Source organism: Nycticebus coucang, chromosome 11 (assembly GCF_027406575.1).
Source record: "Nycticebus coucang isolate mNycCou1 chromosome 11, mNycCou1.pri, whole genome shotgun sequence".
Classification (NCBI taxonomy): Eukaryota; Metazoa; Chordata; class Mammalia; order Primates; family Lorisidae; genus Nycticebus; species Nycticebus coucang.
Genome location: NC_069790.1, coordinates 33281018 through 33300400, shown reverse-complemented (window position 1 = coordinate 33300400; position 19383 = coordinate 33281018).

Genomic DNA, 19383 nt, shown 5'->3' with positions numbered 1-19383 from the left:
TACTTTGCTGCTGATCCATTGCGGGGGTCAGTGTGCAGAACAGGTTGAAGTATTTCCTGTAGAGCTGGTCTTGTTGTGGCGAATTTCCTGAATGTTTGTATATCCGTAAATGATTTGATTTCTCCATCAATTTTGAAGCTTAGCTTAGCAGGGTACAGAATTCTGGGCTGGAAATTGTTCTGTTTAAGTAGATTAAAGGTAGATGACCATTGTCTTCTTGCTTGGAAAGTTTCATTAGAGCAGTCTGCGGTCACTCTGATGGATTTGCCCCTGTAGGTCATCTGGCGCTTACTCCTGGCAGCTTGCAGAATCTTTTCTTTCGTCTTGACTTTGGACAGGTTCATCACAATGTGTCTTGGAGAAGCTCGGTTAGAGTTGAGGCGACCTGGGGTCCGATATTCCTCTGAAAGCAGTGTGTCAGAATCTTTGGTGATGTTTGGGAAATTTTCTTGTATAATATTCTCTAGTATGGCTTCCATTCCTCTGGGGCATTCTTCTTCCCCTTCTGGAATTCCTATAACTCGTATGTTGGAACGCTTCCTAAAGTCCCATAATTCTGACAGTGAACGTTCTGCTTTCTCTCTCTTCTTTTCTGCCTCTTTTACTATCTGAGTTATCTCAAAAACTTTGTCTTCTACCTCTGAAATTCTTTCTTCTGCATGGACTAACCTGTTGCTGATACTTTCCATTGCATCTTTAAGTTCCCTAATTGACTGTTTCAGTTCCTTCAGCTCTGCTATATCCTTTTTATATTCTTCATATCGTTCATCTGTTATTTGATTCTGTTTTTGAATTTCCTTTTGGTTATTTTCCACTTTATTAGCAGTTTCCTTCATTGTTTCCATCATTTCTTTCATTGTTTCCAACATATGTATTCTAAAGTCCCTTTCTGTCATTCCTAACATTTCTTTATAGGTGGAATCCTCTGCAGTAGCTACCTTATGGTCCCTTGGCGGGGTTGTTCTGGACTGGTTCTTCATGTTGCCTGGAGTTTTCTGCTGATTCTTCCTCATGAGTGATTTCTTTTATCTGTTTCCTTGCCCTCATTTTCCTTTCACTTCGTCTTGCTCTTTGAGTTCTCGTGCCTGTGGACTAAGGGTTACAGGACCAGAAGGGTGAGAAGGTTGAAGAGCAAAAAAGGGATGAAAGAAAGGAGGACCTAGTGATAAGAAAAAAAAAGAAAAATAGAGAAAGGAGAGTGGGTGGGTAAAAGGAATATTGACAAAAAGAAGAGAGGCACAGAAAGTGGGAGACAGAGCAATATAGGTGTACAGTAGGGTACTTTGATACAACCTTAAAAAAAAAACCACCTTCTGGGGGTGCCCAGTTGGGTGGTTCCCTTGAGGTCAGCAGCTCTTTGCTAACCTGATCAGACACAGTACCCCACCTCCACCAAGTACATAGGAAAGACAAAAATGCTATAAATCAAACCAAAACAAGCAAACAGAAAACTTTACGGGATAAAATTGGGTGGAAAACCAAATAATAGTGGTAGAAACACTAACAAAAATGAAGTTCTAATTATTGAAATAGCAGCAGTGGGAAATTATAATTAAACTAGAAAAATTGAGAAAGAAAAAGGATCTGTATGGAAAAGGTTGAACTTAAAAAACAAAACAACATCAACAACATCAAAATAAAGAAAAAAATCAACCAAACCAAAAAAAAAAAAAAAAAAACCAACCAAAAACAAAGCAATATGTATATGTCATTGAATATTGTACGGGCAACACGTGGTCTTCTGGAGTATGAGATGTTAATCACACTTCTGATACGACTGGAGGCTGCTGATTTCTCAAACCCCAGCAGGTAGACACCCTAAATCTCTCTTCAGCCCACTTAAAAGGCACTTTTTTTTTTTTTGTAGAGACAGAGTGTCACTGTACCGCCCTCGGGTAGAGTGCCATGGCGTCTCAAGGCTCACAGCAACCTCTAACTCTTGGGCTTACGCGATTCTCTTGCCTCAGCCTCCCGAGCAGCTGGGACTACAGGCGCCCGCCACAACTCCCGGCTATTTTTTGGTTGCAGTTTGGTCGGGGCCGGGTTTGAACCCGCCACCCTCGGCATATGGGGCTGGCGCCCTACTCACTTAGCCACAGGCGCCTCCCTTAAAAGGCACTTTGATCTTGTAAACTTGCTGAGCAGAAGCTTTCCCAGGAAAGTGCTTGTCGCTGGAGTCACTGCTGAAGTCGCTATCCACTTACCCAGTGTGCCAAAACTGGTCTCACTCTGTCCCTGAGGGTTAGGGCTGCAAGGCAGCTCAGACCCCGCCCTTAGGCTACTTGGTTGCTGGTTTACCAGCTCCCACCCAATTCTAGCTCTGCGACCCTGGGGGTGGAGCTTGCTAGGGCAGATCGCTCACAATGGCTGCCTGTGACCCAGAGCCAAACACTATTAGCTCCGTCTGGCTCAGCGGCTCAGACTGGGGCCCTAGACAAAGGCCAAAGTTCTCCACACTCCCGCTCAGGCTCTCCCCAAGGCAGTTCAGCTGAGTGCCAAGTCCAAAGACACCAAAACAGTTCACAGGTAAGGCCTTTCTGGTTTGCAGTCTCGCTGCTACTGAACTTAACAGTTGCGGGCGGGTCTAGACGGATTGAACACACACGACTACTTGCCGGTTTTCCACTGTTTTAGTCCTCCTCTTGGGGTCCAGAAGTCTCTCGCTGACTCCCTGTATCCTCTCAGGGGTGATGATAGGCAGATCCCACCAGCCAGAGATGCCTGGAGTCCTATCTCCCCAGACTCACGGTGCCCAGATGCAAGGAAGCTGTTACTCGGCTGCCATCTTGCTCTGCCTTTCAGAAATAATTTTTATTTATTAGCAATTAAAAACTACTTTGACCAAAAGAGCATTCTCCAAAACAAACTGCTATGTTATTACATTATCTGGTCTGTTTTTTCTAACAATGTTTTGAACAAAAATGCCCAGGAATTTTTCCCCAAAATAAGATTTTAAAAAAAATTAGAGTATTGGAGGCGGAGCAAGATGGCAGCCGAGTAACAGCTTCCTTGCATCTGGGCACCGTGAGTCTGGGGAGATAGGACTCCAGGCATCTCTGGCTGGTGGGAACTGCCTTTCATCACTCCTATGAAGATACAGGGAGTCAGCGAGAGACTTCTGGACCCCAAGAGGAGGACTAAAACAGTGGAAAACCGGCAAGTGGTCGCGTGTGTTCAATCCGTCTAAACCCGCCCACAACTGTAAGTTCAGTAGCAGCGAGACTGCAAACCAGAAAGGCCTTACCTGTGAACTGTTTTGATGTCCTTGGACTTGGCACTGAGTTGAACTGCCTTGGGGAAGGCCTGAGCGGGAGTGCGGAGAACTTTGGCTGTTGTCTAGGGCCCCAGTCTGAGCCGCTGAGCCAGACGGAGCTAATAGTGTTTGGCGGTGGGTCACACGGATCCATTGTCAGTGATCTGCCCCAGCAAGCTCCGCCCTCAGGGTCGCAGAGCTAGAAACGGGTGGGAGCTGGTAACCCAGCAACCAAGTAGCCTAAGGGTGGGGTTTGAGCCGCCTTGCAGCCCTAACCCTCAGGGGCAGAGTGAGACTGGTTTTGGCACACTGAGTAAGTGGATAGCCACTTCAGCAGCGATTCCAGCGAGAAAGCTGGGAAAGCTTCTACTCAGCAAGTTTACAAGTTCAAAGTGCCTTTTAAGTAGGCTGAAGAGAGATTTAGGGTGTCTACCTGCTGGGGTTTGAGAAATCAGCAGCCTCCAGTCGTATCAGAACTGTGACTAACATCTCATACCCCAGAAGACCACGTGTTGCCCAGACAATATTCAATAACATATACAAACTGCTTTGTTTTTGGTTGTGTATTTTTTTCTTCTTTTTTTTTTGGTTTGGTTGTTTTTTTTGCTTCTTTATTTTGACGTTGCTGATGTTCTTTTGTTTTTTTAATTTCAATCTTTTCCACACAGATCCCTTTATCTTTCTCAATTTTCCTAGTTTAATTATAATTTCCCATTGCTGCCTTTTTTAATAACTTCAACTTCATTTTTGCTAGTGTTTCTACCGATATAATTTGGTTTTTCACCCAATTTTATCCCCGTAAAGTTTTCTGTTTGCTTCTTTTGGTTTGATTTATAGCATTTTTGTCTTTCCTCTCTACTTGGTGGAGGTGGGGTACTGTCTCTGATCAGGTTAGCAAAGAGCTGCTGACCTCAAGGGAACCACGCAACTGGGCACCCCCAGAAGGTGGGGTTTTTTAAGGTTGTGTCAAAGTACCCTACTGTACACCTATATTGCCCTGTCTCCCTCTTTCTGTGCCTCTCTTCTTTTTGTCAATATTCCTTATTCCTTATACCCACCCCCTCTCCTTTCTCTATCTTTCTTTTTTTCTTATCACTCGGTCCTCCTTTCTTTCATCCCCTTTTTTTGCTCTTCAACCTTCTCACCCTTCTGGTCCTGTAACCCTTAGTCCACAGGCACAAGAACTTAAAGAGCAAGAGGAAGTGAAAGGAAAATTAGGGCAAGGAAACAGATAAAAGAAATCACTCATGAGGAAGAATCAGCAAAAAACTCCAGGCAACATGAAGAACCAGTCTAGAACAACCCCACCAAGGGACCATGAGGTAGCTACTGCAGATGATTCCACCAGTATAGAAATGTTAGGAATGACAGAAAGGGAATTTAGAATACACATGTTGAAAACAATGAAAGAAATGATGGAAACAATGAAGGAAATTGCTAATAAAGTGGAAAATAACCAAAAGGAAATCCAAAAACAGAATCAAATAAGAGATGAACGATATGAAGAATATAAAAAGGATATAGCAGACCTGAAGGAACTGAAACAGTCAATTAGGGAACTTAAAGATACAATGGAAAGTATCAGCAACAGGTTAGACCATGCAGAAGAAAGAATTTCAGAGGTAGAAGACAAAGTTCTTGAGATAACTCAGATAGTAAAAGAGGCAGAAAAGAAGAGAGAGAAAGCAGAACGTTCACTGTCAGAATTATGGGACTTTATGAAGCGTTCCAACATACGAGTTATAGGAATTCCAGAAGGGGAAGAAGAATGCCCCAGAGGAATGGAAGCCATACTAGAGAATATTATACAAGAAAATTTCCCAAACATCACCAAAGAGTCTGACACACTGCTTTCAGAGGGATATCGGACCCCAGGTCACCTCAACTCTAACCGAGCTTCTCCAAGACACATTGTGATGAACCTGTCCAAAGTCAAGACAAAAGAAATGATTCTGCAAGCTGCCAGGGGCAAATCCATCAGAGTTACCGCAGACGTCTCTAATGAAACTTTCCAAGCAAGAAGACAATGGTCATCTACCTTTAATCTACTTAAACAGAACAATTTCCAGCCCAGAATTCTGTACCCTGCTAAGCTAAGCTTCAAAATTGATGGAGAAATCAAATCATTTACGGATATACAAACATTCAGGAAATTCGCCACAACAAGACCAGCTCTACAGGAAATACTTCAACCTGTTCTGCACACTGACCACCACAATGGATCAGCAGCAAAGTAAGAACTCAGAAATCAAAGGACAAAACCTAACCTCCACACTGATGCAAAAGATCAAACTAAGCAATGGACTCTCACCAAATAAGACGAATAGATTACTACCACACTTATCAATTATCTCAATAAATGTTAATGGCTTGAATTCCCCACTGAAGAGACATAGATTGGCTGACTGGATTAAAAAACACAAGCCATCCATTTGCTGTCTGCAAGAAACACACCTGGCCTCAAAAGACAAATTAAAGCTCCGAGTCAAGGGTTGGAAGACAATTTTTCAGGCAAACGGAATTCAGAAGAAAAGAGGAGTTGCAATCTTATTTTCAGATACATGTGGATTTAAAGCAACTAAAGTCAAAAAGGACAAAGATGGTCACTTTATATTGGTCAAGGGAAAACTACAACAAGAAGACATTTCCATTCTAAATATTTATGCACCCAATTTAAATGCTCCCAGATTCTTGAAGCACACCTTACTCAGTCTGAGCAATATGTTATCTGATAATACCATCATAACAAGGGACTTTAACACACCTCTTACAGAGCTGGACAGATCCTCTAAACAGAAATTAAACAAAGATGTAAGAGATTTAAATGAGACCCTAGAACAACTATGCTTGATAGATGCATATAGAACACTCCACCCCAAAGATAAAGAATATACATTCTTCTCATCACCCCATGGAACATTCTCCAAAATTGATCATATCCTGGGACACAAAACAAATATCAACAGAATCAAAAGAATTGAAATTTTACCTTGTATCTTTTCAGACCATAAGGCACTAAAGGTGGAACTCAACTCTAACAAAAATGCTCAAGCCCACCCAAAGGCATGGAAATTAAACAATCTTCTGTTGAATAACAGATGGGTGAAGGAAGAAATAAAACAGGAAATCATTAACTTCCTTGAGCATAACAACAATGAAGACACAAGCTACCAAAACCTGTGGGATACTGCAAAAGCAGTTTTGAGAGGAAAATTCATCGCTTTAGATGCCTACATTTGAAAAACAGAAAGAGAGCACATCAACAATCTCACAAGAGATCTTATGGAATTGGAAAAAGAAGAACAATCTAAGCCTAAACTCAGTAGAAAAAAAGAAATATCCAAAATCTAATCAGAGATCAATGAAATTGAAAACAAAAGAATCATTCAGAAAATTAATGAAACAAGGAGTTGGTTTTTTGAAAAAATAAATAAAATAGATAAACCATTAGCCAGACTAACTAGAAATAGAAAAGTAAAATCTCTAATAACCTCAATCAGAAACGATAAAGGGGAAATATCAACTGATCCCACAGAGATACAAGAGATCATCTCTGAATACTACCAGAAACTCTATGCCCAGAAATTCGACAATGTGAAGGAAATGGATCAATATTTGGAATCACACCCTCTCCCTAGATTTAGCCAGGATGAAATAGACCTCCTGAACAGACCAATTACAAGCACTGAGATCAAAGAAACAATAAAAAAGCTTCCAACTAAAAAATGCCCTGGTCCAGATGGCTTCACTCCAGAATTCTATCAAACCTTCAAGGAAGAGCTTATTCCTGTACTGCAGAAATTATTCCAAAAAACTGAGGAAGAAGGAATCTTCCCCAACACATTCTATGAAGCAAACATCACCCTGATACCAAAACCAGGAAAAGACCCAAACAAAAAGGAGAATTTCAGACCAATCTCACTCATGAACATAGACGCAAAAATTCTCAACAAAATCCTAGCCAATAGATTACAGCTTATCATCAAAAAAGTCATTCGTCATGATCAAGTAGGCTTCATCCCAGGGATGCAAGGCTGGTTTAACATACGCAAGTCTATAAACGTTATCCACCATATTAACAGAGGCAAAAATAAAGATCACATGATCCTCTCAATAGATGCAGAAAAAGCATTTGATAAAATCCAGCATCCTTTTCTAATTAGAACACTGAAGAGTATAGGCATAGGTGGCACATTTCTAAAACTGATTGAAGCTATCTATGACAAACCCACAGCCAATATTTTACTGAATGGAATAAAACTGAAAGCTTTTCCTCTTAGAACTGGAACCAGACAAGGTTGTCCTCTGTCACCTTTACTATTCAACATAGTGCTGGAAGTTCTAGCCAATACAATTAGGCAAGACAAGGAAATAAAGGGAATCCAAATGGGAGCAGAGGAGGTCAAACTCTCCCTCTTTGCTGACGACATGATCTTATACTTAGAGAACCCCAAAGACTCAACCACAAGACTCTTAGAAGTCATCCAGAAATACAGTAATGTTTCAGGATATAAAATCAATGTCCACAAGTCAGTAGCCTTTGTATACACCAATAACAGTCAAGATGAGAAGCTAATTAAGGACACAACTCCCTTCACCATAGTTTCAAAGAAAATGAAATACCTAGGAATATACCTAACAAAGGAGGTGAAGGACCTCTATAAAGAAAACTATGAAATCCTCAGAAAGGAAATAGCAGAGGATATTAACAAATGGAAGAACATACCATGCTGATGGATGGGAAGAATCAACATTGTTAAAATGTCTATACTTCCCAAAGCTATCTACCTATTCAATGCCATTCCTATCAAAGTACCTACATCGTACTTTCAAGATTTGGAAAAAATGATTCTGCGTTTTGTATGGAACCGGAAAAAACCCCGTATAGCTAAGGCAGTTCTTAGTAACAAAAATAAAGCTGGGGGCATCAGTATACCAGATTTTAGTCTGTACTACAAAGCCATAGTGCTCAAGACAGCATGGTACTGGCACAAAAACAGAGACATAGACACTTGGAATCGAATTGAACACCAAGAAATGAAACTAACATCTTACAACCACCTAATCTTTGATAAACCAAACAAGAACTTACCTTGGGGGAAAGACTCCCTATTCAATAAATGGTGTTGGGAGAACTTGATGTCTGCATGTAAAAGACTGAAACTGGACCCACACCTTTCCCCACTCACAAACATTGATTCAAGATGGATAAAGGACTTAAATTTAAGGCATGAAACAATAAAAATCCTCAAAGAAAGCATAGGAAAAACACTGGAAGATATTGGCCTGGGGGAAGACTTCATGAAGAAGACTGCTATGGCAATTGCAACAACAACAAAAATAAACAAATGGGACTTCATTAAACTGAAAAGCTTCTGTACAGCTAAGGACACAATAACCAAAGCAAAGAGACAATCTACACAATGGGAAAGGATATTTGCATATTTTCAATCAGACAAAAGCTTGATAACCAGGATCTATAGAGAACTCAAATTAATCCACATGAAAAAAGCCAACAATCCCATATATCAATGGGCAAGAGACATGAATAGAACTTTCTCTAAAGATGACAGACGAATGGCTAACAAACATATGAAAAAATGTTCATCATCTCTATATATTAGAGAAATGCAAATCAAAACAACCCTGAGATATCATCTAACCCCAGTGAGAATGGTCCACATCACAAAATCTCAAAACTGCAGATGCTGGTGTGGATGTGGAGAGAAGGGAACACTTTTACACTGCTGGTGGGACTGCAAACTAGTACAACCTTTCTGGAAGGAAGTATGGAGAAACCTCAAAGCACTCAACCTAGACCTCCCATTTGATCCTGCAATCCCATTACTGGGCATCTACCCAGAAGGAAAAAAAATCCTTTTATCATAAGGACACTTGTACTAGACTGTTTATGGCAGCTCAATTTACCATTGCCAAAATGTGGAAACAGCCTAAATGCCCACCAACCCAGGAATGGATTAACAAGCTGTGGTATATGTATACCATGGAATACTATTCAGCTATTAAAAAAAATGGAGACTTTACATCCTTCGTATTAACCTGGATGGAAGTGGAAGACATTATTCTTAGTAAAGCATCACAAAAATGGAGAAGCATGAATCCTATGTACTCAATCTTGATATGAGGACAATTAATGACAATTAAGTTTATGGGGGGGGGAAGCAGAAAGAGGGATGGAGGGAGGTGGGTGCGGCCTTGGTGTGTGTCACACTTTAAGGGGGCAAGACATGATTGCAAGAGGGACTTTACCTAACAATTGCAATCAGTGTAACTGGCTTATTGTACCCTCAATGAATCCCCAACAATAAAAAAAAAAAAAAAAGAAAGAAAAAAATTAGAGTATTATGGGGCCAAAATCAGATTTAACTTTATAATCTATGTTATATTTTCAGAACATTTGGATTCTAATATCTTAATTATAAAATTATGTGTACTTACTTGTTTCCAAGACATTTTGTGATTAGAATTTTTTACTGAATTTGTCAACTCTTTTGTGTGAGTATACATATTTTATGTATTTACGCACAGGTATATTTATACCTATGTACATTTTGTTGAAGACAGACTTTATTTCTGAGAGCAGTTTTAGCTTCACAGGAAAATTGAGTGGAAGGTACAGAGATTTCCCATATAGCCTCTGCCCTCACATGCACACAGCCTGCTCTGCTGTTAGCGTCGCTCACTGGAGTGGTACATTTATTACGACTGATAAAACTACATTGACCTTTGAATCTTTATTATCCAAAGTCCATAGTTTACTCTTGGTAGTGTACGTTCTTTGTAATTTAATAAATATATAATGACATATATTGACCATGTTAATGTCCTACAGGATAGCTTCACTACCCTAAAAATTCTCTGTAATCCACCTATTTATGCCAACTTTTCTACATCCCTTGACAGCCATGGTCTTTTTATTGTCTCCATGGTTTTGCATTTTCCAGAATGTTGTAAAGCTGGGCTTATATGGGAGGTAACCTTTTCAGGTTATCTTTCCTTTACTTCTTCTTGTGGCTTGATAGCCCATTTCCTTTTAGCACTGAATAATATGCTATTGTCTGGATGTGCCATAGTTTATCCATTGCTTACTGAAAAACCTCTTGGTTGCTTCCACGTTTTGGAAGTTATGAATAAGGCTGCTATAAACATCTGTGTGTTTTTGTGTGGACATAAATTTTCATGTCTTTTGGGTAAATCCTGAGAAGTGTGATTTCTGACTAAAAGTACATTGAGTTTTCTAAGAAAGTGCCAAATTGTCTTCCAAAGTGGCTGTACCATTTTACGTTCCCACTGGCAATGAATGAGGGTTTCTGTTGCTCCACATCTTTCACCATAATTTGAGGTTGTCATTGTTCTGGCCATTCTAGTAAGTTTGTAGTGGTATCTCATATTGTTTTAGTTTGCACTTCCCTGGAGACATGTAATATTTAGTATCTTTTCACATGCTAATTCCTTCCTGTTCTGCGTATCTTCTTTGGTGAGGTATATGTTCAGGTCCTTTGCCTATTTTTTTATTTGGGTTTCTCATTTTCTTATTTCTGAGTTTTAAGAGTTCTTTGTATGTTTTGGATAATAGTCTCTATGTAATGTGTCTTTTGCAAATTTATTTTTTCAGTCTGCAGCTTGCCTTCTCACTTTCTTGACAGTATCTTTCACAGAGCAGAAGTTTTAATTTTAACAAATTCCAACTTGTTGATTATCTCTTTCATAAATTATGCCTGGGGTATTTTGTCTAAAAGTCATTGTCGAAAGTTTACTGAATTTTCTCCTATGTTATCTTCTAGGAGTTTTATAATTCTGTGTTTTGCTTTTAGTTTTGTGGCCCATTTTGAATTAATTTTTGTGAAGAATATAAGGTTATGTCCAGATTCATATTTTTGTTTTGCATCTGGGTGTCTAGTTATTCTAGCTCCATTTTTTCAAAAGACTATCTTTTGTTTACTCCATTGTTGTTGTTCTTTTGTCAAATATAAGTTGATGATAAATATGTAGGTCTACTTCTGGATTCTCTGTTCTGTTCTATTAATCCATTAGTCTGTTCATTTGCCAATACCATATTGTTCTGATAATTGTACCTTTATGGTAAGTTTTAAAATCAAGTAGTGCCAGTTATCCAACTTTGTTCTTTTTCTTCAATACTCTGTTGGTTATTATGGGGTCTTTTTGCCTCTCCACATAAACTTTAGACTCAATTTGTCACTATCCACAGAATAACTTACTGAAGATGTTGACTGAGATTGCACAGCATCTCTGGATTGACTTGGAAGAACAGATTATCTTGACACTATTGAATATTTCTATTCATTTTGGGGGTGCTTATGTACATAGCATTGTGTTTTAAACTTTTAATTCCACTTGTTCTTTGATATATAGGAAAGTGGTTGACTTTTGTACAATAATCATGTATACTGTAACCTCACTATAATAGCTCATTGGCTCCAGGGTGGGTTTTTTTTTGTTTTCTGGGTTTTATTTTTCTTTAGGTCAATTCTTTCAGATTTTCCATATATATAATCATATTATCTGCAAACAAAAACAGTTTTGCTTCTTTCTTCCCAATCTGTAGAAATTTTATTTCTTTTTCTTGTCTTATTGCATTAGCTGGACATCCAGTAAAATGTTAAAAATAAATGGTGGGAGGGGACCTTCTTGCCTTGTTCCTGGTCTTAGAAGGAAAGCTTCTAGTTTCTCACCATTAATTATGATGTTATCTGTAGGTTTTCTGTAGATAGTCTTTATCATGTTGGAGAAGTTCCCCTGTATTACATTGGCCTAGAGATCTTAATAATATGAATAGGTGTTGGATTGTGTCAAATGCTTTTTCTATATCTGTTAACGTTATCATGTGATTTTTTTTCTTTAGCCTTTTGATGTGATGAATTACATTAATTGATTTTCAAATGTTGAACCAGTCTTGAATACCTGGGATAAATTCCAGTTGGTTGTGGGGTTTAATTATTTTTATATGCTGCTGGATTCAATATGCTAATATTTTGTTGAGGGTTTTTGCATCTATATTCATGAGAGATATTGGTCTGTAGTTCCCTTTTCTTACAATGTCTTTATCTGGTTTTAATATTAGGATAATGCTGGTCTCATAGGTTGAGTTTTGTGGGAAGTAATCCATCTGCTTCTGTTTTCTAGAAGAGAATGTACAGAATTGATAAATATTTGGTAGAATTCACCAGCGAGCCCATCTGGACTGGGTGCTTTCTATTTTGGAAGGTTATTAATTATTGTTCCAATTTATTTAATAGATATAGAACTATTAAAATTGTCTGTTATTTCTTGTATGAGTTTTGGAAGATTGTGTTTTTCAAGAAATTTTTCCATTTCATCTGCGTTATCAAAATGACACACATAGAGTTGTTAACGATATTCCTTTATTATTCTTTTAATGTCCATGATCTATAAGGATATTCCCTCTTTCATTTCTGATATTAGTAATTTGTGTTTTCTCTCTCTTTTTTTCCCTTAGTTGCCTGGCTGTAGGCTTATTGATTTTCTTGATCTTTTCGAAGAACAGCTTTTTGTTTCACTTATTTTCTCCATTTATCTACTCTTTTTGATTTCATTTATTTCTGTTCTAATTTTTATTATTTCTTTTCTTCTGATTACTTTGAATTTAATTTCCTCTTCTTTTTCTAGTTTTCTATGTGAAAGTTTAACTGACTGGTTTTAGATCTTTCTTATTTTCAAATATATGCATTAAATGCTATAAATTTTCCTCTTATCACTGCTTTTGCTGTACCCCATAAATTTCAAGAGATTGTATTTTCATTTCATTTAGTTAAATATATTTTGAAATATCTTTGAAGATTTCTTTTTTGACTCATGTGTTATCTAGGAGTATGTTGTTTATTTTCCAAGTGTTTCTATGATATTCTAATGATATTTCTGTTATTGATTTCTACTTTAATTTCACTGTGGTCTGAGAGCAAACACTATATGATTTCTACCTTTTAAATTCTGTTAGGGTGTATTTTGTGGCCTGTCTTGGTGAATGTTTCATTTGAGCTTTATAAGAATATGTATTCCATAGGATTTAGATGAAGTAGTCTATGGGTGTCAGTTATAGTCAGTTGATTTATGGTGCTATTGAGTACAGTTAAATTCTCCTACCATAGCCTTTGGCTATGCAATTATAGGGCCAATGAAATCTGATTCTTAGAGAAATATTTTCCTGTTCCCTACTGTGTATCAGCTGAAGAATTCCCTTCCACACCTTCCTGGAAAAGCTGTTGTTATTTCTGAGACCTGTCCCTCCTATTAGGGCCTGTCCCTTTGTCATGAGCTCCACAGACAGAATCCCCACTTCACTTTGGAATTTTTCAGATCTTAAGTAACTTGTGGTATCTCAATCACAAGAGTTAGGCAATTCTACCAGGAGGTATTCTCCCATCACGCCAAAATCTAATCCAGACTTACTCTATCAATCCTTATATCTATTATTATACAATGAGTACAATAAGACTTAGAGAAAGAGAGACCCCACATTTCCATGACTTTTATGATATTATATGGTTATAATTCCTTCTATTTTATTATTGTTGTTGTTGATCTTTCATTATGTCTAATTCATAAATTAAACTTTATCATAAGTAGGCATGTATAGGAAAAAAACAGTAGATGGGTTTGGTCCTATCTGTGGTTTCAGGCTTCCACTGGAGGTCTTAAAAGAAATCACCTGAGGAGTAGGGGGGGATTGCTGTATTTCAAGATGGCTACATTTTCCTACTTCCTACTGTTGGAAATACAGTGGATTTTTCTCTGATCTTCATTGTGAGAACCTGGTAGTGCTCCTAGAGGAAAAGCTAACCAAAGCATGAGAACCACCTATGACTGGGTCCTTCTGGCATGTTTTACTCACTGACTCATCCAGATTGAGCGTTCAACAATTTTCCCATTACAGTTCTGAAGGAAGAAGAGGAGGACAACATCATTTATTGAGTTGTTGGAAAATATTCTGGTTGGGCACAGTGGCTCATGCCTATAATCCTAGCACTCTAAGAAGCTGAGATGGGACGATCACTTGAGCTCAGGAATTAGAGGCCTAAATTGAGCAAAAGTGAGACCTTGTCTCTACAAAAAATAGAAAAATCAGCTGGGTCTGGTGGCAGGTACCTGTAGTCCCAGCTACTGGGATGCTGAAGCAGGAGGATAATTTGAGCCCAGGAGTTTGAGGTTACTGTGAACTAGGCTGAGGTTATGGCACTCCAGCCTGGGCAACAGAATGAGACTCTGTCTCAAAAAAAAAAAAAAAAGAAAAGAAAAGAACAAAGAAAGAAATCCTAAGACAAAGAGAAGACCTTTGCCCTACCTCCCCAAAGGCATATCATCCTCCTGCAAAGAGCTCTAGCTGCAGAATGGGGAGGAAATTTGTATCAAGATCAAAATGTTGATTGAAATATATTGGGTATTCAGAGTGACCATAAGACTGACTATGATAGTGAAAGATTAAATTTTGCAGAGGAAGAAGAGAAGGACTTCTACTTCCACATAGGCTTAAGGGGACAAGTGCAGCAAAAAAGGGAGTTTATTTATAATGACATCCTATAAATCCTCTTAATCAACCTACTAATTAGACTAGCCTAACCTTGTCCTATTTATTACTATAGGTTTGCTTCCATGTGTATAGGATAGTCATCTTCTTTTAATCTTCTATTGTGTTTTGGGTAGCACATTATATATCTCATGTCTGACTGTTAGTTCTTCAATTGTGGCACTTGTACAGCTCCCTGGGGGAAGACACAACCTCCTCCATCTAGACTTGTGTTCTGCAGTCCTGTGTTCTTCAGGGTAATTTTAAGCAATTGCAGATTGTATCTCTCAGTGTATATTCTGTTATGGTTTTCTCTGATGTCCCTAGTTTTTACTAGACATCCTAGAACCACAGGATACCATTTCGCTCCTATGCCTCAGACACTGCCCTCCTTTAGTAACAGATACTCCTTCATTAAATTGTGGAGCCTTTAGCATCTGGGTGGTGAGAGGCAGGCATGCCCCAGCTAGTTTGCCCCTGTTCCCACGCTGAGTCTGGCTCTGTGGAAGCCCTAATGTCACCATGCCCCTCAGTTCTCTGCTGGCCTCTTCGGCTAGGGCCTTAAGCCTCTCCTGACTTCAGTTTTGCTCTATGTCCCAGTCTTTCAGCCTCAGCACTACTGACTGTGTGTGCTGCATAAACTGCCTTAGGGTCTGTCCTGTGCCTCTGAGGATATTTGCCAGCATCCCTGACTTCTGCCCACTAGATGCTGTAATATTCCCCACAGCTATGACAAACAAAAATGTCCTGACATTCAGTCCTCTAACAGAGGCTTCAGTTTCTGCTCACCCACTAGTCAATCAGGCAGTGGGAACATTTTTGTCTTTCTCACCTCCCTGCATCTGTGACTTCACACATGACCAAAGAATATTTACAGAGGCCTGAAGAATTTGCCGGGGAATAGCTGATAGCTCCGGCTGTTTGTGTGGTGAGGCTGTCCAGTCATGCTGATAGGTGGTGGTAGAGGAGGGGATTGGGCAGGGGTGGAGAGACTGACTTGTCTCAGTTTGCTTGAGATTGTCCTGTTTTTAATGCTGAAAATCTTGCATCTCAGGAAATTCCTCACTCCCAGGCAAATAGGGACAGCTGGTCACCCTTCAGTGGGAAGATGGAGGTTGGGCAGGCATTGGGAGAACTGGCTTTGTGGCTGTTCCTGTAAAGGCAGGTGACAGCAGCAAAGTGGTTTTTACACTTAAAGGATCAACTGTATTCAGTTGCTCAGCATAGAAATTTACATTAAAATCTAATGAAAATGAGTTTTTACTCCTTAAGTTTTGACACAAAACAAACTACAGTAATAGCAAAAACAGCAATATTGCACTAGCATGATCACTGACTTCTTTCTCCTCCTACAGTTTACTTTGGTTTTTCCCAGAGCTTGACACATACTTGGGGACCTTCTTTATTGTTCCTGTTGCCACATTTATTTTGGCCTTGGCCTAATGATCCTGCTGAGAGACTGTGTGTCTCTTACCAGTCAAGTCTCAGGGAGCCTCATGCCTCCTCCCTGTGTCACTGGGAGGGGATCTTGGGAGTCTCCTCCTGTGTCACTGGGGTTGTTTTCTCTGCTGGAGACAGGATGGGGACTGCTCCTAAAGCAGTTTTACCCTAGGCTGAGGCTTCACACTCTGCCTTGCCCTATCTGAGTTCTTCCTCTGGCTCTTCCAGATAAGAAAGGGACTTTGGAATCAGAAATTTGGCATCAGATGTTGAGTCTCGTATCTGAGGCTGAAATCTGGCACATGGGGAATAGACTAATGATTTTGTGAGTTCACTGTTTTTAAATGTAAGAGAACAAATAACAATAATTTAATTTTGGTTTTTGTCTTCCTGTTCGTGTCTTTCTTGTTTACTTAAGCATAGTAGCCTGTTGACAGCTGGCAAGCTCACAAACAGAAGTGAAGATAGACTAGCTTTGATTGCCCTGGGCTTACCTCTTCTGAGGAATTAAGACCTAGCTGTCCCTGGCTGCCCTCTGATGCAGAATAGTTCCAGGGTCTTCACATTAGTTAGCGCCCAGCACCTACCTTGCTTGCCCACACCAGATCCCATGTCACCCTTCTCCATCCAGAAACCATTTGCAGAGTAGAGTAGTGCTGGCAAGCCCACATCTCACTGCCTACCAGCTGTGTGTGCTTCAGCAATCTTTAAGCTTTTCCCCATCTCTCATCATTTGGAAGGATTAAATGAGACAGTTTCTGTGATCATTTACTAGAGTGAGGGAGTGTTCGAAGGGCTCAGTAAAAATTAGCTCAGTAGTTCCCATTTGAAGCCAATTTTGCTCCTAGGGGATGTGTCAAAAGATACGTTTAGTTGTCATACCTTGGGACAGGGGGTATGTCACTAAACATCCTACAGTGTAGAGGACAGCCCCTCACTTCCCTACCCCACCAAAAAAAAAAAAAAAAGCATTATCCTGGTCAAAATATCATTAGTGCTGAGTTTAAGAAATTCTGGGTTAGCTGTTAGTGTATGATTATTCCTGTGGAAATAATGCCTCTTTAGTTTGGATTAGCTTCATGGAGATAAAAAGCACTAGAAATGGAAGATATATGAGCAATTATCAAATCCTATCAACTTACTTTTAACATGTGTGTTACCAAAACAAGTAGATGCTTAGCAATGTGGGATTAACTAGTAAATATGGTTGATCAAAATGTCCTTGTTATCATATAACAAGAGAGAATTGGCTCTCTATCCAAGAAGGAGAGTCTAGGACTCCATGTACATATTGGGTCTCTTTATTCCTTTTACGTCTTAGAAGATAAACTACTAAGTCTTGAGGCTTCACGTCTTAAAAAAATTCAATGTGTTTATAAGTTTTGCTTATGAAAGCAATATTACATAAATTTGTTGTTCAAGGAATTGAAATTTACCTTCTTCCTGGGTTCAGCTTTATTCAGAGTTGGAAAAGACTCCATAACTGGTTCAGACCAGTGAGGCTGCCAAGCCCTTGGAGTCTCTGTAATTAATTCAATTCATATTTACTGAGCACCAAGCTATTTGCCCAAACCTCTAATATGAGACAGCAATGGAGAAAACAAATGCACAGTCTGGTAGGGAAGATGGAGACTATACAACTAATTATAAGTATGACAAGTGTTATAAAAACGGAACAGATAACAAGGAGATTTCATGGAGTCCAGGAGGGCTAGAACACTCACGGTGGAAGTGACACTTAAGCTCACTGCGTGAGGGATGTTTCAGCCCCATGAAGATGGGAGTTGAGGGAAGACATTATTTATTAGATGGTGTATTTGTTGCAATTGCTCTTAAGTCTCAGTTTGCCGTGTGATTACATGGTTTAGAGCCCATAGGAGGGAACCGACTCACTCATTTGCTTGTCTGACTCTGCCCAAGTTTAGATAGCATTTTGGGTTTATGCAAAAAGTATTGTACTATTAACTAATCCTCGAAAGGCAGAATTTTGCAATCTGGCAAAATAAGAACAATTATATGCTCCTCTTCTTTCAGAGTCTCCAAATGTTAAATATCTTATGTCTTTCTTCTAATAGACTTCTTGTTTTGTGTTTTTATTTAGCATAAATCAGAGCTAACACAATCCCATTTTTAATAGCTCTCTTTCAGAGTTTGTTGATATGCCAGTTGATATGAATCATCCTAAATGTCCTTCCTCATGGGCAAGACCCATCTGTCAAGATCTGCACAATGATATTTTCTGCTTATGGGAGACATCGATGTCTCCAGAGCTGAGTGCCCTGCCAAGGAGAACACCACTAAAGCTGCATGCTAATACTCCAAAGCCCTGCAATCTTATCTTTCAGAATTTTCAGAAAAACACAGATCCTATAGACCCACAATTAGCAATGAAAAGCAGTTTTTCTAGTCTGTCTTAGAAGTGGGCTTTGCCATGAGTGTAGGATTTCCAGATTTAACAAACAAAAATATAAACAAATTATTTTAATATGAGTTTATCTTTCGTATGGCACATATTTATATTAAAAGAATACTTGTTCTTTATCTCAAACTCTTCACTTACAAAGCATTGTGTAAGGTTAGAAAAGGTTTTGATTGTTTATTCACCTTCTTCAGGTCTTTGCTCAATGTCATTTTCTCAGTCAGCCTTCCCTGACCACCTTATTTAAAATTGGGTGATCCTCTCCACCTCTCTTCTTTGCCATTGTTCCCTTCATAACATTTATCATCAAGTCATTTATGTATTTTATTAACTGTCTTTCTCTCCAGAATGTATGCTCCTTGAGAGCATGGATTTTGGTCATTTTATTCATCATGGGATCCTCAGCACCTAGAACAAATTCTGATATACAGCGGGTACTTAGTAAGTAGCTGCTGAAACCATCCATTCATTCATTCAGGCATGCATTTGTAAACTATTATGAGTGGAAGCATAGCCCATAAGGAGCCCCTGACTTGTGCTTGAATTCTGTCTTTACAAAATATCTGTTGTGATGTCAGATGTTGTATCCTTTTCTGTGCCTCTGTTTCCTCTTCTATAAATGAATGTAAGAGTAGTACCTCTTGGATGGATGTGCTAAGAAAAACATAATGTCCATAACGTATCTAGCACTGTCCCTAGAGAACTATA